Genomic DNA, 23,300 nt, shown 5'->3' with positions numbered 1-23,300 from the left:
GTGTAAAAACTCCTGATCCCAAACTCTTTGCCTTTTTAGCTCCCGATTCCCTGGTCACATCTCTCTCTCTCTCTCTCTCTCTCTCTCTCTCTCTCTCTCTCTCTCTCTCTCTCTCTTTCTCTCTCTCTCCTCTGTCACTGAAGAACTGTTGGTCTGGGTCAAATGCCAGCCAAAATCAAGCAACATTTGAACCACAACCTTTACTTCCAGCTGTCTTGTAGACATGGAGGTGACTTCCATTACCCTGCAGGAGAGCAACAGAAATGGTCACATAACATGCCATGATCATGGAACAGGCACAAATAACCCCAGACCATTGGTCTAACATAAGCTACTAGGAATCCTCAAGAGGCACAGCTGTATCTAATGCAGATGATTAAGTGTACACACACACACACACACACACACACACACACACACACACGGAGGGGGGGGAGCTTGGAATTTGTCTTTTTGTTAAATCCACTAAATCAGGACTGCAGTGTATATTCCCATGTTCATTATTTTGTACAATTACTATATTCTGACTTTAAAAGACTTGAAAGGAATAAGGAAATTTAAAAGATGGCTCTGTAAAGTTGGATGTAGACATACATAAGTATAATGCCAGCACTTGGAAGACAAAGAGAATCAGGAGAAGGCCAGCCTAGGTTACATGAGGTTCTCTCTCAAAACCCAAACCAACAAACGAACAAAACCAGGAACATGGCCCTGTACCCTGTCAGGAAAGTGAATAAGTAATGATTACAACTACATTTATTGAATAATTAATTTATGTTGAACACAGTGCTAAGCAATCCCTGTAAATTGTCCTATAACAGCACTCCTTGCAGTTTGGTACAAGCTTTACAGCTGAGAACTCCAAGGCTCAGAGATGCCCAGCACCTTCCCATATTGCATACCTGTTAACTGACAAATCCAAAGTTCAAAACAAGGTCTGTCTGTGATGCTGCTCATAACGATGAATTATTATAAGCTTGGTGCATTCTTCATCTGTAAAGACATGCATGGCCCTCACTGCTCCTCTCAGCGTCTCAGCCCCACCTCTGACCATGTTTTGTATTTCTCAATTCTTTTATTGTGTCCATCTGTGGCCACATCATGAAAAGAGCAACTTTCCTACAGTTAGGCCCTTGGGCACTTGGCAGCATGCTCAGGCTGTGCAAGGGAGTTTTACACCTCTCTTCCCTTGATATCCCTCCTCCAAGGCAATTACAGAGAAGCTGAGCCTCTGAATCTACAAGCCTTGGCTTCTATCTAGGCTTCAGTCTTCCCTGCTGCATAAACTCCTCTGTGTAAACTTCAAAAGCCATTCAAATTCTCTGAGCCTTGGTGTTTTCATCTGCAAAGTAGGGGCATCGATTCCTATCCCCTCATTAGAAATGTTAGATGAAATACTACACATTAAATTTTGAAAGATGTGCAATTGCATATTACAGCGCAAACACAAACAACCATTTTGCTTCTCTTGGTTTTGTATGGAGCTAACACATCGTCACCTTGAAGCCTGCCTCCCTTTACCACAGAGTGACTTTGTCATTCTACCTTCTGAGCCCCAGGCATTCTGTCTTTCCTTAATTGACATTTGTTTAACATACACTATTTACTCTAAAAACATAAGGTTTGCCAGAGCTAAGGTATCACATGGGTTTTCCTGAAGAGATGCAAGCATATTTGCCCTAGATAGGGAGAAAATCAATGGACCAAAGGATTACTTCCAAGGTCAGGTGCCTTAACCAGATTTCATTGGAGTTACTTATAAAAAGAAGCATGAGTAACCCAGAAGCAGTGACATCGCTGGGAAGTCCCTGGTTACTCACAGCTGGCTGATGAGTCATGCCCTCAGTGCAGACTGTCCATGAAAAGCTGTGCCAGTTAACAGTTCCCCTGGACAACTTACTGATAGCTGTGATAAAGTGGTTCCAGCCCTGGTCAATCTTCCCCCTAGCCTATGATCTCTGAGAGGAGAGGGTCTATGTGAGGATTTCATGAGGGCTCTTGAGTTCTGTGAACCCTACATGCCTCATGATCTCCCACCTCCACCAGGGAACAAACTCAGGTGCACATGGCACTTGTGGGAGTAACCACAACTGCTCAGATTTGAGAAAGCAATAGAACTGTCTGGGCCACAGGGAACAGACACACAACAAAATACTTTGTGATTTGTCCACAGAGTCTACGTGCATTATACCACAGCAACCAAACATCTTAGCTGCAATGGTAGAGCCTTCTTTACATGACCACTTGTAAAAGGCGCATGCTGGAGAGCAGGTCTTGTTCTCAGCTTGATTTGGTTATTTACATGTCTACACACTGGCATCACTGCAGCAGATCTTAGGCGGAGCAGGATGGAGTGGTTGAGAGACGCAGCTCTAATCCTTCTGCACCCCATACTGATCCTGTGCCATGCACCACATTGCTTCCTCTTTTTTCACATCGACCTCACAAAAACACTGTGACTGGAATAAGAGAGACAGATATTAATTTGTGTTTGAAGTTCTATTTCCTCCCACTTCCTGCCCATTAATGGGGAAAGAGCTAGCTCGCAGGATCATTTTTAGAAAGCGGGGTTATAGTTTGTATTCTGTATCATTTTGATTGGACCACAAGGTGCCCACATATTCAGTCAAACATGCTGTGTGTGCCTGAGTGGGTGGGTCTACTTAGTTATTAATATGGAAATTGGTGGGTGGAGCGAGGCTCACTTTATACACAGGAATTTGAATGTATGCTGCAACCCACAGAGTCCTACATAATTTAGAACTTACATATTAGTCTTATATAATGTCTCATTTATCTGAAAATAAAACTGGAAACAAATCATATCTTTATTCAAACTTGTGAGAAAGTGAGAAAGACATATAAAATAACAAACATACCCATCCAAAGGACTGACTTGTGCTCTCTGAAGTGAGTGTACAGGTTTCCATCCACCAACTAATTAAACAGAGTTGAAAGGTCAACTCTCTAGGTGTTAGCAAAGCCTTCTTATAGCTCTGATCTCAGTTCAAGTTGGGCCTTTAGACTCGAGCTGAAGCAGCTCTTGCATCTAAAGCCAGTTTCTAGCTCTCAGCTCAGAACTTACCCCCAATTTTTTCCAGGTCTTCTCCTGCTCACTGAAGGTCTTGAGAAGCAGAGCTTTCCATTGATCATCTTTTAATCATATGCCTAAGATAATGAACTCATAGAGAGAAGGGGTTTCTTTTGGCTTACCACATAGAAGATTCTAATTCATGTGCAGGGAGCTTTGTAAACAGTAGGGGTGTGGAATGGAGGAAGAAACCCACCTCAAGGCTAGGAGATGAAGAGAGAAGGAGGGAACAGAGTCCCCTTGGAGGGCATCCCCCAATGACCTAAAGACTTCCCCTAAGCCCACATCTCCTACCACCCTCCTCCCCCAACTCCTATTGTTTACCAGGCAGGCCTTTGGGAGGGACATGAGAGCCAAACCATAATACTAATCTTTGTAATCTTATGATCTGATGCCTTAAAACAAATTAATTACCAACCCCCCATACACATATGCACCTCTGGCTTCTATAGGAAGACTCCAAATAAGGCCAAAACAGAGAATACAAAACAACAACAACAACAAAAACCCCACAAGCTTATTTGACTTGTATATGATTTTTTTTTAATTCTAAATTAGGAAGAGAAATAGGAAAACAGAAGAGCTTCCTAAATGATATGAAAATAAATATTTGTAGTCAGGATAGTAGAACAAGAGTTTATAAGAAATTCACCCTAAGAAAATGGTCTAACAAGACCAAAGGAGATGACCTGTGAGGGCCTGTGAGATGACACCACTGGTACACTATTTGGTATACAAGGATAATGAACTCAGTTCGATCCTCAGAACCCACAATGGAAGGGCTCTCAAAAGCTTTCCTGTGACCTCTAGAAATGAACTGTGGTAGGACCACACCTTCGCATATGTGTGTAATGATGATGATGAAGATGATGATGATAAAAAAAGGATGGGTGGTGTGGGAATCTGTTTACTTCATTTTCTCAGTAAAACTGATATGATGGATATTCTTGGTTGTCAACTTGATTGTAGTTGGAATGAACTACAATCCAGAAATGGAACGTACACCTATTAGAGATTTTCTTCAGCCAAACCCTTAGTTTGTAAGCAGAAGGCATTACTGGAGCTACTGGGGTCTCCACAGCAAGAAGGATCGATCATTTAGTGTCTCCCAGGACTATAGGTCACAAACATTTTAGTGTCAATTTTACCTTAGTTGACAGAAACCCAAAATTAAATATGTACAGTGAAATTTGCTTTGAGGAGAAAGTATGCTAAGATGGTGCTAGAGTGTTTTAGAGTGCACTGGATGTCAAATAGTAGTGGCCATAGAAAGGGCAATCAAATAGTAAGGACAAACTCCTGTGATTGATGCCTTGAAATATGGAGAATATCAGTGCAGAGGATGAGAAGCACACAGAGCCCTTCAGACTCCTCTAATATCTTCACCTACAATTTGGTGAGTCTGAGTCACAATCTAGAACTCTGAATTATCAGGCCTGTGAACCCACCATTAAACTGGAAGCTAATAACTAAATAAATATGATAGATAACGTAATCTTTGTCAATGGGTCAAATTCACTGACATAATTAAATGTTTCAGAATGCACATCTGCCAGAAAACTTCCAGAAACTTCCAGAAATAAGAGAGTATAGGAGTGTTCGCAGGACCTCTTTAGTGTAGGATCTGAGTTTGTGTGTCACCCAGAGAATAACTACAAGTAGAAGACATGTTGGGAGTAGAGTTATATAGTACACTCCCTTTTCAGAGACTCTCAGTTCTCCCTTGCTCATTAGAAGCTCTTTGAAGATAACAGTAAGGAGAAGACAGCATTTGCTAAGTCATGCAGCATAATCACCAAGCAGTACAGTCATCCTCCTCACCGGGACAACAAATAATTCAAGATCCCCAGTGGATGCCCATAATCCCAGAGGATAAGGAACTTATGTGTTCATTTTCTATATGTACCTTGTGTTAGCTGCTTTTCTATTTGTTGAGCAGAACACCTGACAGAAATACCGTAAAGGACATGAATGACAAGGATTTACTTTGATTGAGCATTTGAAAGAGTGAAGTCCATCACAGTACAAAAGGAATAGTGTCAGAGTTTGTGACAAGAAGACCAACAGTTAAAACACTTCATACCAAGGTAGACCAGTAATCAGAGAGCACTGGAGTTAGAACTCAGGCTGAACTATTAACCTAGGGGCCAAGCCAAGAGTAATTCACTTCCTCCAGTGAGGATCTGACTCTTAAAAGCTCCAGAATTTTCCAAAACAGCACCACTAGCTGGGGAACCAGTGTTCAAATAGATGAGTCTGTGGGGTACATTTCTCACTGAAACATATAACAATGCATAACAATGCAGGCTTTCCTTTGGCACATCTGGATGGCTAGTAACTACCCTTTGCAGCTATTGTTAAGTAAAATAAATGTTTGTTTGAACAAAAACAAAGCAATGGTGGATGACTAAGATGGTGACTAAGTGGCTAATGAATGGACAGTGTGTAATACACACCTGCAGGACAGAGGGCTGAGTCACACCTTGTATAGGACAAGCAGAACTGAACTGACTTCTTAGTACAGTAAGCAATTTGAAACTCGTCAACTGTTTATTTCTGGAACTTTCCACTTAGTATTTCCATATCATTGCTCACCATAGATAACCGAAATCATAGAAAGCTGAACTTCAGATGGAGGAGGACTACTGGATTTTGCAAATGAAATCTCACCAAAGTAATTTCAGAAACCCTTAATATTTTCAAGCCTCAATCACAACTTCTTCTTTCTGAGCAAAAATGGGATTTTTCCAACCCAGGGGCATATTACTCCCGTAATTCCAGGCACAAGATGTTTCTGGGACCAAAGAAATAACATGGCAACAGAAGTAGTGTCATGAGTGCAAGGAGAGCCTCGGATCCCAAGAAGGATTACAAGTTGTTTTGTAGGGCTGAGGGTGCTGAGCAAATGAAACACCAAGGACAAGAAAACACAGCAGGTTGATGAAAACAGGAGTTCTGAGGGACAGGAAGACAGCTTGGTGGGGAAAATGTTTGCTGCATAAGAATGAACACCTGAGTAAAGATTCCCCAGCACCCATATAAAAAGTCATATGCATCAGTTGGTACCTAAAACCTCAGTGTTTGGGGGTCAGGATTGCCGTGGATCTCAAGAATGCAACAGCCAGCTAGTGTCTCTGAAACAGTGGGCTTCAGGTTCAGTAAAAATTTCCTGTAAGATGGCGTGTCATAGAGGAAGACACGTGACAACACCCTCTGGTCTCTACATATGTTTATATGGATGAGCCCATTCCTAAACTTACTTGTAACACACACATACACCCTCACACATACAAATACAAACACACTGTCTCTTTCTTGAACACACATTCACACACACACACACACACACACACACACACACACACACTTTCTCCCATATACTCTCTCTCCATCACACTCACACACTCACACAGATGTGGTATGCACGTTGGGTACCAGCTGTGATTCTGCATTCTCTGTTTCCTCTCTTAGGCGTCCAAGTACCATTGTACACCTGGATGGTGAGGGTTTGGGGCGGTGGTGGGTTGGGAGTTCTCTGAGGAAAGCCTTCTCTTATGACTTTTTTTTTGTTATAACTCTGTTAGATGATACTCAATAAAGCAGCTCTCTTAGATGATCTTCGATGAAACAGCTGGTGCACAAACAATTTATGTGGGATGACCAAGGGCTATATACGAACCTTGAAAAATGGGAGTTTGTGGGGTGAATGTAAAACCATTGGCTGGAGTTTAAAGTACTGTGACTGCCTCATTTGCATGGAGAGGCATTCCAGAAATCCCAGGTACTTGCTGGACAGGTTCTTATTGGGGAAAGAGGAAGTTGAATTTGTAGGTTTGCCAAGGACTATGTGACATTCCTCAGGTAGAAGATTGGGGGTCTGGCTCCCCAGATTAGGCAGAGAAGAGGAAGCCCTGCTGGAAAAAAAAGGTCTTCTATATTGCACTGAGTTCAGAGGAACTATCTGGACAAGGTAGAATACAACCTTAGTAATGAGGTGCAACACACATGCACATAGTCACACAAACTCATACTCACATACACTCTCACTCTCACACAGACTCTGTCTCTCACATACGGGGACACACACACACACACACACACACACACACACACACACACGCACGCTTTTGAACATCTTCCTAGTCCCTGAAAGGCAGACCAATTTAATTTCTCAAACTTGAAATATCAGTGTTCCTTATGTCTCATGGAGAGCCTTTGAAACAATCTGGTGTATATTGGCCAACTCTAGATTTCCTAGAGCCATGACTTCTTAAACTTTTTCCATTTGTTTTTTTCCCTCCAGGTATGCAGATATATAAAATAGTATGCAAACAAAACCTTTACTGATTGATATACCATAAAGAAATTTATTTTACTTATGTGTGTGTGTGCATGTATGCATATGAATAACGGTGCTCTCCATGGGCCACAAGAGGACATCATATCCCCTGGAGCTGTAGTTACAGGTATCTGTGAGCTCCCAGGGAACCAAAGCCAAGCTCTCTGTGAGAGCAGCCAGCTCTCTTTAACTATCTTTGCCATGCAAAACAATATTTTGAAATAATTCATTAGTATACATATAATTTTACCACCTACTAAAGAGAAAAGCAAATTTGCATGCTAATGAGATAGGTGTGCTTATTTATTTTTACACGAAGAATTAAATCTTAGCTTAGTACAGGACCTGGAGAACCTTCAATGATTTTTAGAGTTGATCTATATTTTGATCTTATAATTGTCAGTGCTGAGAATATCTCTTCACAGAAACGTGCTGTTCAAAATGTCAGAAACATGGTTAGGGTCGTTTCAGAAATTGTGGTAATTCTAATGTAATCTTGAACCAGATTTTATTTAATTGTTTATTTATGAAATCATGTACTCAATTTGGAATCTTTAAAAACCACACACAGTCAGGGAGACTTTATGGCTGTTGCTTTTGGTGTTATGAGGAGACACAATCTCGGGCAGACTTCCTGATCCTCTGGCTCTTACAATTTCTTCATCTCCTCTTTGGAAATGTTTCCTGGGCTTTTAATGTGAGAATTTTGTAGATGTATCCACTGGGACTAAGTGTTCCAACTCTGCATTTGATTGGCTGTGATTTTCTATACTGGTCTCAGTCTGTTGTAAAGAAAAGTTGCCTTGCTGAGGTGCATCTATACTGTTTCACCTACATGACTGACCAAACATGAGCTAAACAATAGACAAGCCAAACTGGACAGGGAAAAGACCTGTAGTCCAAACCCTTACACCAAAAACTACAGGCAGCAGAGGAAAGCTGGGGGTAGAAAAAGTGGTCTTCCCAAGAGAACACCAATTGGTTTTCCAGTGCCAAACCGTCAGTCCTGAAAACATCCAAACAAGTAACATTGTATAGACTGATCACGTTATACTTTGGAATGTAAATGCGTATATGCATACATATATGTACATAACAACAAATGATGATAAAAAAAGAGGTCATGAATTTCAAGGAGAGCAGGAAGAATTTAGAAGGAGGGAGGGCAAGAGAGATATGTTGGAATTATAATCTCAAAAATAAGCAAACAAAGCATTGAAGAACAGTATACCTCGAAGATATGCCTAGATGCTGAGAAACAATGGTAGGAATATATTGAAGTCTATTACCTGTAAACTGTTATTTTTCTATGAGAATAGAAAACTCTGGATGGACATTATAAACTGCAGTCCATAAAACAATAGTCTCAAGTTGGATACTGGGTGGGTGTCTCAGGCAGTGTTCTTTGACCATGAATATGGCATGTACAGTGCAAAACTGTGAGGTCACATCATGCGACATGGGTAAGCACTGCCTGCAACAGCCTGGCTTCACTATACACTTTATTTTGAATGAGTTTTCATCATGTTTAGATGTAAACAGCACAGCTGGATCAGTCAGCCCTATGTTCAGTTTCAGGTTTTCTGCCCATCCCTATATGATAAGCTCATGATCCACAGTTTAAGACATGGTATAGACTATTTATTCGCCCATGATATCTAGCATGGATACTCAAACCATCCTCCATTAAGCTTTTTCTGTGAGGGGTGCCTTCTGGATGCCGTATCATTATCAATGAGTGTTTGGTTTTCCCCATTCAGCAGTCTCTAGCACCTCATTTGAACTGATCATCTCAACCGTCCAAACTATCTGTAGGTAGGGACATGGCCATAAGTCTAGAGATTCTTATTCCCTGGTCAAAGGGTGGACACATGACTCTAACCATGGGGAAACTCTGCCATAGTGGGTGGGGAGGAGAAAGGAGGAAGACAACTGAAGCTTAGTGTCTGTTGTTGGTAAGTGAAGAGCAAAAATTAAAAACTGATATTATGGTTTACTCATTTTTTTGTGTATTTGTCTTATGACTATTCCCTCTAACTTGAAACATTCTCTCCTGGAGGAAGAAGGAAAAATTGTAAGTCTGGAGAAGTAACAAAACTTAAAAGGTTTAGGAAGCTCATCAAATTTGCTAGATTCACATCCCTTCCCCCAAGGTTATAAAACACAATAATTTCTATGAAGAGAATTTCCAGTGCATCTGCTGCAAGTTCAGGAACCTAGGGATGCAGTTGTCATGATTCATCACCCATGCTGGGAGGGCATGTTCCTGTGCATGAAGCCCTGTGCCCACCACCTTTATCTCACCAGAGGAGGTCATATACCCGTAGCTAGGTTAAACGTTCTTTCCCCTTATAAGGTCATGTCCAGCAACACCTGGAATTCCTCCTCATGCAAATGAGACAACCCCAGAACCCGGGCCCAGTCACTTATGTATGCTCACCCCAATAGGTAGCCTCTACTTACCCTCATAGGTTTAAATAGCCTCCCAATAAATTTAAGCAATTCTCTGAAGATGTTCCCGTGTGTGTTCTTTGCCAGAGCACTCACCACCCATCAACATCCTGCCTGCACCCACTTGCTCCAGCTAACCTTCCCTCCCTCCAGTTTAGCCCAGTACACAATGGGCCTGGCTGCCCTGAGGGAAAAGCAGACCCAGAAAGCAAATACAGGAGATGTGGGTATTGCTGAAAGAATTGGGTGTATAAAGGATGGTGCTTAACGTCTAGTTTGTTGAGTCTGATGCAAATGTGTTCACAGGACAGCCAGAGTTACACAGAGAAACCCTGTCTTGAAAAACTAAATAAAAAAGAAAGAGGGAAGAAGGAAGGAAGGGAGGGAGGGAAGGAGGAAGGACAAGGGAAGGACAAGGGAAGGGAAGGGAAGGGAAGGGAAGGGAAGGGAAGGGAAGGGAAGGGAAGGGAAGGGAAGGGAAGGGAAGGGAAGGGAAGGCAAGGCAAGGCAAGGCAAGGCAAGGCAAGGCAAGGCAAGGCAAGGCAAAGGCAAAGGCAAAGGCAAAGGCAAAGGCAAAGGCAAAGGCAAAGGCAAAGGCAAAGGCAAAGGCAAAGGCAAAGGCAAAGGCAAAGGCAAAGGCAAAGGCAAGGCAAGGCAAGGCAAGGCAAGGCAAGGCAAGGCAAGAAAAATGTTCAGTTTAGTACCAGCCTCCAGACTAGTGTGCTGCTTTCATGATTTTGTTGAGCCCCTCTACAGGATGTGACTCTTATCAAGTAGATGAAACCTTGGCAGATCCAGATGACTTAGACAAGTGTTGGAGTGACGTTCATAAAGTGCTAAAACAGCCAGGAGAGGGCAAAGCAGGTGGGAGGTCTGTCTATCTTGAAAGCACATGTGTGATCTTTGTCAAGTCAGAGTTCTCAAGAAAAATGACAGCTGACAGAAAGCCACATGCTGTACTAGTAAGATTCGGAAAAGTTATGAAGCCTAAGCAGAAGTTCCAGAAAGTTAGACATGAGGAAAAGGTACAGGTGAGAAAAAAGAACCTAGTCTCCTGTATGAGTAGTGAGTTCTTCAGAATATGCTGTGTATACTTCTCCCTTGTAAGAAAGATGCATGGAATAGACATCGTTAGCCTAGCCTGGGTCTTTTCAGCATGGCTGATGGAAGTACAAGGGCCATCCTGGTGCCCTAGAGCCTATCAGAGCTGGGAAGCTGGCTCCAGCAGCAGGCACAAAAGACTAGACCACAGCCTTGTTTCCCTTTAGATTATTGTGGGTAAGGTGTTGCACAGAGGAAAGGCAACAGCAACATCAGCACCCAAGATGAGTAGGGCAGATGACTCATGGATGTGACTGGATGGAGAGGTGTGCAATGCCTCTTGTTCTATCTGAGATTCTGTACCCAACATTGCTCTTCTGAGAATCGTATGAGTGACAGGATCACTTCTAGCTGTATGGAAGCTTGTTAATGTTCCTTTATAAACTCATAAAAGTGTTTTCTTAGCTTTTCAAAATGAATCCCACTTGCTTAGAACACACATCAGCAAGACTCCATAAATCCTCTTCACCTAGAAGATGATTTCATTATATAATGGCAACCCTAATGTATCTTATAAATTTAGAAAATCATCTTTACGGGTATAAAAAATTATAGTTAAGGTTTTAAATGAACTCATTCTCTGTGAGTGTGAAAGAGCAAGAGTGGGATCGAGGCATGCCCAAACCCAAGAAATCTCGTCCTGAGATAGGCAGGAGTAGGATTGCTCCCCGCACTGTCCTGACCTACATGTCCCTGTGCATATAGCCCTGTGCCCACCACCTCTACCTCACCAGAGTTTCACATGAGCCAAGAGATAATTGAAAGAAACTTCTAGTGCCAGGAGGTAGGCCACTGCCCTGTGAGTTGTTGACTATGGAGACCTTTTAAGTTCAACAAAACAGGAAGGCTATTGCTTTTATTTGTTTATTGGTTTTATACTAGAACTATGCTGTAAGCCCATACCGTTGTTGAAGACATAGCACACTTTGGCTGTGTTACATGGAGAAACCCAGCTGAGACTGAGCTGAAAGCTCACTCACTGTGGGCTGGTTTTTGCCATGTCAGAAGGATTATGAGGACTATCATCCTGCTCAATTATGGACCTCAAATACTACACTACTGTTACCTGTGTCTTAGTCTTTGAAACCTCAAAGCCCACCTGCTCCCCCAGTGGCACATTTTCTCCAACAAGCCCACACCTCCTAATCATTTAAATGATTCTAATCCCTGGTGACTAAGCATTCAAATATATGAGCCTATGGGGACCATTCTTATTCACACCACTGCGACTACCAAAATACCAGGTAGGATGTGCTTTACACCTCTTACATGGTGTATACATCAGTGGTACAACTGTTGTAGGGAAAACCAACTGCTTTCTGATTAACTTTCAGACCCGTTCCACAGGAAGAAACCTATATCTGGTAGTGCAATTCAGGGCACAGCCTGTGGTTTTTAGATAACATACTAAAACAAGAAAGTACAGGGAAATCTTAGCAACCCGGGACTCAATACAGCTTGGTCCACACACAATCCCTCTCCTAGCAGTGCACTTCCTTGCATCAAGCTAGATTTGCATCCTACTTCAAACATGGGAATACTTTTCCTCATTACCAACCATTAGTAACTTCCATGTTATGGTTAGTTTCCCTGTAGGAACTAGAGACAGAGCTCAAGCTAGTTTGACCTGTTTTGTGTGTACACACAGCAAGGTAAGTTGTGTCCTCCCAGTAAACTTTTAGGGAAAAACTTGTATTTACCATCATACTCCTATGCATATTTAAATATACTTGCCATAAAAGTAAATACATTAATGGAAAGAACATGTACAGTGAGTGAAAGCTTACATAACCTAAGTCTATCAATCAAAACAGGAAACCACTCAAACTCTACCCCTTGTCAATCAAATCCTCTTCCTCTTGGACACCTAAAAGGAAGCCCTGTCAAAACATATTTTGTCAGCAAGTTGCCCTCGAAAGTGACTCATACCTGGTTAAACTTCTAAGAAGAAATGATTTTTGTGGCATGGGCCTAATGTTCATCTGTAAATACGAGAAAATAATTAGACATTTTCTCTAAGGCTCTGGAAATGTTGCAGAAGAGGAACAGAAAGGATGTAAGTCAAAGAGGGCATGGAGTATCATGTAGCAATTCCAGCTCATTTTAAGCCGTCTCTCCTGGAGGGAGGAATAGGCTGACAAAACGGATGCAGCTTAAGAAGATGAAGAACTGTACATGATCCACAAAGCCTTTTGCCAGGGCAGGAAGATTCTCTGACAAGCCAAGCCACCTGTAAATGATGTTAGGAGCTTAAAAACTGCTGCGTTTGTGAGTTGTCACTTGTTCTGAAGTGGACTTAGAAGATTCAGCTGCCATTGAGCTACCCATAGTCCTGTAAGCAACACAAATTAACTAATACACTAAGTCGCTGGTTCACCAAGTTAGACAGTTTTTTCATTCTCTTAGCATTTTATCTGGAGTAAGTAGAAGTCCATTTCCATCTCTGCAGGAAGAGTCACACAGCACCTCTAAAAGGCCTTCTTTAGCATTCTTTATGGTCAACTCAGTACCCATGACCATACCACTTTAAGAATATGTCACTTTAAAATGAAAGTCCATTGTTATGTGTGCTACTGAAGTTCCTGGGGTCAAGGGACCATGTGAACAAGGTAAAGCTTTCTTCCCTTAAAAAACAAACAAAGGGATATGAGGAAAGAGGAATCCTTGTCCACTGTTGGTGGGGGTGTGAACAGGTAGAGCTACTATGGAAATCAATGTAGAAGGTCCTCAGAAGCTAAAAATACAACTGTCTTATGGTCAAATGTAGCACTCCTGAAGATATACCCAAAAGGATTATATCCTACTACAGAGATACCTGACTGTGCACGTTCATTGCTGCTGTGTGTTCACAATAGCCTGGAAATGAGAGCAAGCTAGCTAGCTATATACCAGCTGATGAAAGGATTGTAGTAAAGTAGTACATGTATACAATAGAATTTAGAGCAGCTGTAGAGGAAAGTATGAAATTTGAAGGAAAAATGGTTAAAATACTACATTGAGTGAAGTGAACCAGGTCTAGGAAGATCCATGCTGCATTTTCTCTCTGATATATGTATCTTTGCTGTGAATTCCCAGTGTGTTTGGTTGGAAGTACATACAGAGAGAGACCAGGAAGATAGAAGGGTCCGATAGAGGATGAGGGGGTAATAAGGGCAAGGCCCAAAGGGAGCGGAGAGAGACACACAGGTGCTATGGAAGTGGAAGTGGAAAGTGGGTGCTGAACTCGATGGAGATGGGACTGAGATGGTGGCATAAAAGGATGTGGGGATGGTTTAAACAACACTAAAGATGCATGAGAAGGCTCCATGAAGACAGGCTTATTAAAGGTCTGAGTGGAGTTACCCTCCACAGGTGGGTAATGATTCTCCCAGCAGTACCAGAAGTTATTCAATAAAAGTCCCAATGCCAGGTGTGACATCACCTGTCCTAGTTAGCTCTCCGTTACTGTGATAAGCATCCTGACCTCCAGCAACGCAGGGGGTGGGGGAGACGATTTATTTCACCTCACAGGTCACAGCCCATCACTGAGGTGCGGCAGGCCAGGAGCTCAAGGAGAAACTTGGAGGTAGAAACTCAAGGAGAATGCTGCTTACAGGCTTCTTCTCCATGATGCATTCAGTGTGTGTGTGTGTGTGTTCGTGGGTGCGTGGGTGCGTGGGTGCGTGCGTGCGTGCGTGTGTGTGTGTGTGTGTGTGTGTGTGTGTGTGTGTGTGTGTGTATACGTGTAATTTATTTTAAAAGGGAATAAGGCAGAACTTACTAGTACTTACCATTGCTCATAGATAACCTTCTTAAAAAGGAAATCCGGCCTTCTTATATAACCTAGAACCACCTAGCCAGAAATGGCACCATCTACATGAGATTGGGACCTCCCATATCAGTCATCAATTAAGAAAATTCCCTGCAGGCATTTTCATGGAATAATTTATGGGAGGCATTGTCTTAACTGAGGTTCTTTCCCTCCCTACCTTCAGCTTGTGGCAAATTGACAAAACCAAAAATAAACAATCAACTTTTTTTGGACTTGTTGGCCACAGAGACCACAGGGGGCACCCAAAACAGTACAGGCTATTTCTAGTATTTTGGGTTACCCACCACAATTTGTTAAGATCCCATTGCTATAGACACCATATACTTTAGTCACATGACATGGGGAAATCAAGGTGGGGCCCATGAGGTATCTCAGTGGGCAAAGGAACTTACTACCAAGGCTGATGACCTGAGCTTGACCCCCATCTCCCATCCACAGAAGCCACTGGGTGGAAGAACTTATTCCTGTAGGTAATCCCCTGACCATACCATGACATGCCATGACACTGTAGGTAATCCCCTGACCATACCATGACATGCCATGACACTGTAGGTAATCCCCTGACCATACCATGACATGCCATGACACTGTAGGTAATCCCCTGACCATACCATGACATGCCATGACACTGTAGGTAATCCCCTGACCATACCATGCCATGCCATGACACTCATGTGTACAAATACGTAAGTAAATGTAGAAAAGGAATAAATATGAAGTTGATCGAGAAGCTTCCTCCCTGCTGGCTAGAGTCTATAACAGCAGAAGCTGATATGCATGCTGCTGGGGGAGAAATGTCATCCACAATGTTACCCAACTCTGAACCCTGTGGGCTACAACAATGACTAGCCTGGCAAGATGAACCGATTGGTCCAATAATAGCACACATGTTCTAGGAGTAGTCAACTGCTTTCTGATGTTTTTGGAGGCCTGCTCCAGAGAATTCATGCCTGATGCTCTGAACCTGACCAGAGCTGGTGACTGGGTAGAATATAGTGCATAGAAGCCACTACTACTGTTTTGTTAAGTGGACATGTGGTCTAGCCGCCATTCTAACTGCACATTTATTCTCATGTACCAGTGCGGCTCCTAGCCGTCTTAATGCAGAAACCCATAACTGGCCAAGGAGCAGAGCACAGGTGATGGGGAAGTGCTTAGCTCTGAATGGGACAGTTATGTCATCCCCTTCTAGGCTCAGGGGACACCAAGGGTAAGAAAGAAGAAAAGAATGGAGAAATAGACTGGGGAGTCATCTTATATAGATGACAGCTTCCTTCACAAGGCCCGAACAAAGAAGGGGGAAGAACTCCCGAGGCAGCTAGCAAAAGGGATGTCCATTAATACAGCAATGTAGCCACTGATCTGTTGCCCACACTCCAGTAAATAGCCTTTCTCCCATGATCCTCCAGTAACCCTAATTAAGCTCAATGGGACACACAGACTCACACACACACACACACACACACACACACGCACACACATGCACACACACACACCATGGAAGCTGTAAAGAGACTTATTGGAAGAAGAAAAATTTTATCAGGAGAAGGGGGAAATTAAGAGGGTGATGGAAAAGATGTGAAAATGTCTAAAATTCACAATATACATTCATTAAACTGTCAATGATATTTTCTAAATTGGGGAAGAAAGAATAAGCCTACTTGCCCAAGCATGCCTCTTTCTAACCAAAGCCAATCATACTCACACACCTAGGAATTTGAACACAAATTCATAAACCAATTCCTCCTGCTGGAGCCCAGGGCACCCTGAAAAGTCACTGTATTCTTGTTCACATTGCCTGGACAGCAAAACAGCCCCAGATCTCCCCTTCCTGAAGCCTGTGGTCCCTCTTCTTGTTTCTCCATCACCTCTCATTTCTCTTTTCTAAATTCTCCCCTTTTTTCTAAGCACGCTGGTCTGCTTCCATGGCTTAAAATGTTCCAAAGTGTCTTACAAAAAAATAAGTTGGAGCTCCTCATTTAACACAGAGAAGATGGGTCATGAGACTTAATGCTCAAGCCATATGCTCTCCACACCCTGGAAACACCTCTGATCGGTTTATAAAGAAGCTAAAGTATAGAAGACACAACTGAACCCCTTGGCCTACAATACCCGCTCATGTTTGGAGCACATTTCCAAAGCTATCAAAGAGATAAGGGCTTGGGTGGAGTTGGCTTGTTTTAAGGGTCAGCAGGTAAAAATATAGACTGCTTTCTTCAAATTTCTAATTGTAAATCCCAGTGGGATTGGATGTTCATCCTCAATGGACTCCCCTCTAAGACCTAGTATAAGGCCTGGTGTCCTGGACCACCTGGTGGCTCCTCAACTCATTAGTACAGATGGACTTGGTTCTTTGGCTCCAGCACACATCTGAGGACCTGCTTCTTCCAAAACTAACAGCTGAAAACAACAGTAACAAGGAGCCAACACATGTTGGCTCTTTAATTTCAGAAAAATCATTAAAGAGCAGGCATCTGCATAGATGGGTACTGAGGAAGCCTACACAGCAGAAGTACTGGATGCTAACAGCCCAGCCCCGATCATAGAGTTCTGAAGACTCTCATGCTGCACTTTCTTCCATTGGGTAGCTTCTCTTAAGGAAACAAGGGCTCTGCCACCAAATTTGGGGCAATTTTGCTTCTAGATTTGGCTATTTCATGAGACAGCATATGGACCCCAGGAAATCACACAAGCTAAGTCTGTACTGTTCTATTTTAGAGTCAGGAGGCTCAATTTGAGTTTGAGACAAGTCCATTCTCAAAGTGATTTTTGATTGAAATGCTCCATCAAAAGGATAGGAGAACTTGGCTATGCTGATTACTAAATCAGTCCAACCAAAATCTTGCTAATCACAGGAAGCCCTCTAACAACCACTTCTGTCCATTTAAGGGTCAGAATTTCAGAAACACTGGGTATATTAAGAGACCCCTATTAAGAGATGGGGTCATTTAATATAGAACAGGAGAACCCAGAAAAAGATTCACACTTCTCTGAGTGTTTATCAGTAACTTAAGGAATCATGGGTCCAAATGTTTTGGAGAAGTCCAATTGTGTTCTCAAAGTGAGTATCCTGGAATTATAAATCCCTGTGTTAGTTCATCTTAAGGAAACTTCCTGAAGAAAGTCAAAAGGGTATATGAAAATCCTCAAAACAGAATCCCCAGCTCAGGACATTTAATCTGCCAAGAAGTCAAGGGTACTTTAGTTGTTCTGACACAGAAACCACTCCTGACAGCAACTTGGCACACTGCCATACCTACCAGAGCCTACACCTATTGCCATACCCATCAAAATTGTATTTAAACCTTTCTTCTTTAAGATGCTTTTGTCAGGGTATTTTATCACAGCAACATAAAAAGTACCATCTCTGGACCTTTGTTCATTTACTTCTGTACAATGGAACATGTGTCCTGAGATGCCCCCATAGCCTTGAAAATGCTGGGTTTTGTTTAGAGTCTATTTCTTCTCTCACAACCACAGAACTTTAATAGATCCTAAAAAAGCTAGCCCTCACAATCTCATCCCCTTCCTCCTTGCTATAAAATGCCTACAAGCATGTGAGCTCTGTCTGAAGAAATGAAATGTCTCCAATTATGCTTCCTCACCCAAACATCTGCATGGCATTTCAGCCCACAGTTTCACACTTTCATTAATGGAGGTAGAGTCTTCAAACACATGCAAAGTTAAAAATAAAGAAGACTGTTGGCTTTATCTCAACTACATAGAGAAGAAACAGAAGGCTTCTGAGATAAATGATCATGTCCTAAGATATCATAGCTCATAAGTTGAACAGGAGCACAGAACCAGTTGTGTCTGTGTTTGTGTCTACTCTGAGAGTTCAATACTCACTGTCAGTCTTTGGTGCTTCCAGACTGATGTTTCTAACACTGTGTTGGAATTGAAAGAACTGGATTCTTACCAGGGATCCACTGTAACTGTGCTATGTGACCTTGAGCAAGTTTCCTACCTGTCTGAATCAAGTTTAGCATCCATAAATTATGACATCCTATTCTCATTAAGTTACCACATCGACCAACTTACAAAGCATCTTTAGGGAGTAGAATGTAGGATCAACAAAGTCAAGGGACACTGTTTCATGGAGAGAGAGATGCAAAGAAAGAAAAGAAGGAAGGAAGGAAGGAAGGAAGGAAGGAAGGAAGGAAGGAAGGAAGGAAGGAAGGAAGGGAGGCAGGGAGGGAGGAAGGGAGGGAGGGAGAAACAGAGGGAAGGAGAAAGGAGGGAAGGAAGAAAATAGAAGGGAAGGAAGAAAGTAAGGAAGGAAGAGGGGAAAGGTGGAGGGAAGGACAAAGAGAGAGTTTCTCACAGCATAGAAGGTTGAAAGCAACCATATAGACCCAGAAAGCCTTGTTTGGCACAAAACAAAGAAAGTAGATATTAGGAAGCAAATTACAAAGCCAAAACAGCACACTCGAACAAGTTGTGGTATATAGATTAAATGTGCCTAACACTGAACTCTGATAGTCATTATTTACCACTCCAGTTAAGGATGAGTTTTCTAGTTTCAGTTCAAAGAGATCACCACTATTCTATTCTCAAGTTCTACAAGATAAGTGTGTTAACTGATCTAAACATCATGTTTGTCTTTCTGTGCCTGGTTTATATCACTTACCATTATTTTATCCATCCTGTAAGGATTTCATCTTTACTATGCCTGTACAGTATTACTTGTGTTTTGTATGAGAGAAAGAAAGAGAGAGAGAGAGAGAGAGAGAGAGAGAGAGAGAGAGAGAGAGAGAGATTGAGAGAGATTTTCATTATTCCATGTAAACATGAGGTCAGAACATTACATAGCTCATAAACACGTAATCAATCAAAAGTCATTTTTTAAAAAGAAGATGAAATCAGAAGACCTCTGTGGGCACAAAGAGACATAAAGAAAGAGGAAATTCTGTGATCCATGGGGAGCAGTGGTCATCATTGGTTGACTCTGGTTCTTCACATGAGGATGCAGGCAGATGGAACATGATCCTCTGGAAGCAAACACATCTCAGGAGACAGAGTCTTGGATGTGTGGTAGGTACCTCTTTGCTATCGAACTCAATGTGTTATTCCCAGTCCTTCAGTGCCCAAGATGCTCTGTGTCTGTGTCTGTCTCTGTCTCATCTCTCTCTGTCTCTCTCTGTCTACTTCTGTCTCTGTCTGTCTCTCTCTCTGTCGCTGTCTCTGTCTCTCTTTCTTGCTCGCTTGCTCTCAATCTCACTCTCTCTCTCCTTTCCTCTCCTCTCTACATAAATCAACAGAGAGCCATGCTCCATCCCAGGTGATAAATGAAACCCTTCCCTAAAGAGTTTGGCCCAAACCCAAAGCAGCAGCTTGCTTGTCGATTTATTGTCCATTTAAATCATTCTTGCGTCTCCTGACAAAATGTTAATGACAAAATATAGGTGATCTTCCAAGAAATGGAAAAGCCATATTTTTGCAACTGGAAATGAGAAATGCATTATTAACAATGAGCATTAATTATATATTTGAATGCCCACATGGGAGGGGTGATAGGGCATAATTTGCAGAGAGGGTGGGGACGTGGAGGCCAAAACTTATCACGATCATTTTATTAAGCAGTGATCCCATTTCCTGCATCTATGAATATTTCATTTGGAATATTTATTCCATCTTATTATTCAGCCATTGCTCCTCAGCTAAGCCCTGGTTTTAGACAAGTCTCTTTTTCCTGATCTTCTTCTTCAGAGAATGATCCTTTTGCAGAAGTGATGTATGGTTCTGAAAAAGAGAATCCTGGAAATAAATTAAAATCTACTCAGACCCTACAAAGATACATAAGCATTGGTGACCTAAGGGAATAAAGGACAGTGAACAATTCTGTGGGTAAGGATGGGCATCTTCACTGCAGAAGTCTTCATCATCCTTACAGCAGAATTCCTGTCCCAAGTCTAGACAGTGCCCTGTCAGCCCACCATCTCATGTCCTGATTGAACATGCCAATCCTGCATGGATGCTGCAAGCATGCATTTGATAAACTGCATAGCTCATTGGATACTCAGATAAGCACAGACAGAAACACATATGACCCATACCACAAAGAAATCTGAGCTGAACACACAAGACTCACAATAAGTATATATGCAAACATGTGACTGATGTTCAGATATGCACAGTCACATAACTCACACCCCAGGACATGTGATCTGCTTCCTTGATGGCATAAATGACAGCTATGCTTGTATTTGTGTCCCTAGCCTACACAGGAGACCAATCCTATGATTTCTGTATGATATGAATACTGTAACTACTTTCAGACAATGACCTTGGGCCACGTTTACAAGCTCACAACAAGTGAGTCATTATGATGTGCACTTTCATATCTTCACAAGCCTTAAGAACACCCACTACTACAGGAATGAAGACTGAGGGGACAGAGAGGTGCTCAATAGTTAGAGCCTTAGCCATGTTGGTTAGTTTTAACCTTCAACTTGACACAACCTACAATTACCTGAAAAAAGTCTTAATGAGGACTTATCTAGATCAGGGTGGCCTGTGTACTTGGCTGTGGGGGGTTGTCTTGATTGCTAACTGGGGTGAGAAGACCCACCCTATGTGTGGGCAGCACCATTTCATGGGTTGGGAGCTGGACTGCCCCAAAGTAGAGAAAGCTAGCTGATTACTAGCAAGAAGGATCCAGGTGTTCCTCTCTGCTCTCAACTATGATCGGATGATTTAAGTCCCTGCCTTGACTTCCCTGAAATAACAGACTGGAATCTAGAATTGTAAACCATATGAACCCTTTCTTCCCAAAAGTTGTTTTTGGTCATAGTATTTTACCCCAGCAACAGAAATGAAACTAGAATACCTTGCAAACAAGAGGACCAGAGTTCAAACCCTCCAAGCCACATAAATGTTCAGTGAGGGTGGCAATAGGCTGACTGTGATCCCAGCATGATGGAGGTGTGCATGTGAGATACTAGAAGAAAGCTAGCTAGCCAGACTGACCATATTAGTGAGCATTGGGCTCACCTTGCATCTGTGAATAAGGTGGAGAAGAGTAAAGAAGATTCCCCAAGTCAACCTTAGGCCTCCATAGATGCATGTGCACGTGCACACTCACATTGATGTGAACGTGCATATATTCATTCACACCACACACATTTACACGTGAGAAGATCAATGACAGATTTCAAGGGTATTGCATTTAGCCACTGTATATAAGACTGCTGAGCATCACTGGTGTCCTACTTAGGGTCACTGTTGCTGTGATAAAACATCATGACCAAAGCAGCTTGGAGAGGAAAGGGCTTATTTGGCTTATGCTTCAATTTTGTTCATCATTGAAGGAAGTCAGGACAGGAACTCAAACAGGGCAGGAACCTAGAACAGGATCTGAAGCAGATGCCATGGAGGAGTGTTGCTTACTAGCTTGCTCCTCATGGCTTACTCAGCCTGCTTCCTTACAGAATCCAGAACCAGCAGCTCAGGGATAGCACCACCCACAATGGGCTGAGCCTCCTCCCATTAATCACTAACTAAGAAAGTGGTTCTCAACCTTCCTAATGCTGTGATCCTTTAATATACTTTTTCATGTTGTGGTGACCCCCCAACAATAAAATTATTTCCATTGCTATTTCATAACTATAATTTTTTGATTATTATGAATCATAAATATTTTTAAAGACAGAAGCTTGTGAAAGAGGTCCTGACCTATAGGTTGAGAACCACTGCCCCACAGGCTTGCCTACAGACTGATCTGATGGAGGTATTTTCTTAATTGAGGTTCCTTCCTCTCTGATGACATAAAACTAGCTAGCACAATTGGTATATACTTGAGAAATTGGTATATACTTGAGAAAAACAGTAGCAGTCCCCCTTTTAAGCAATAGGACCACATCCTGTGAGCATTGATGAATCATAGCTCATTTCATTCTTCAGTGCTCCTAGAGACTATGTGTGCTTATTTTTACTACTCACTGATAAGTTAAGCCACTTACCCACACACACAGCTTGTAAGCATGAGTAAGAACTGAACCCTCTGCCTCTAAGGCAGGAGTGTTTCCTCCTTGAATCTCAGGCAGCAATACCAAAGGCTTAGGACACTTTTCTTGCAGCTTCCTGCTGGTGTTCTGTGTGATGTTTTCTTGACTGTTATGTTTCTTCCTGTGTTGGGCTCCAGAACCCAAAGGCCTGGATCTGAGTTCCCAAAGGTCCTTGAGCTTATAGGTTCCTAGAACTTGCCTTTCCCCTCAACCCAAAGATACTCTCTGGTTTTGGAGTTTTGTTTTGGATATGGAATAAACTCCAGTGGGAAAGGTGGTTAAGAAACTTTACTGAGGAGTTTTTTCTAGGACATATTCTTCAATGAATTTGCCTCAGATCAAGGCCTCAGATGTTTCTGTGTGACTACTAAGAAGCCCTCACAAGACCATCCTCTTCTTAAAACCTTAAGCAAATGGGATATGCAAACATAATCATACAAAGCCCGTGAATTTGAGTATAAAGTTTAGAGGATTATTCCTGTTTCATAAAGAGCATTTGGT

The sequence above is a fragment of the Arvicanthis niloticus genome, chromosome 1 (genome assembly GCF_011762505.2).
Source record: "Arvicanthis niloticus isolate mArvNil1 chromosome 1, mArvNil1.pat.X, whole genome shotgun sequence".
Taxonomy (NCBI): domain Eukaryota; kingdom Metazoa; phylum Chordata; class Mammalia; order Rodentia; family Muridae; genus Arvicanthis; species Arvicanthis niloticus.
Note: the sequence above shows the minus strand (reverse complement) of the source record.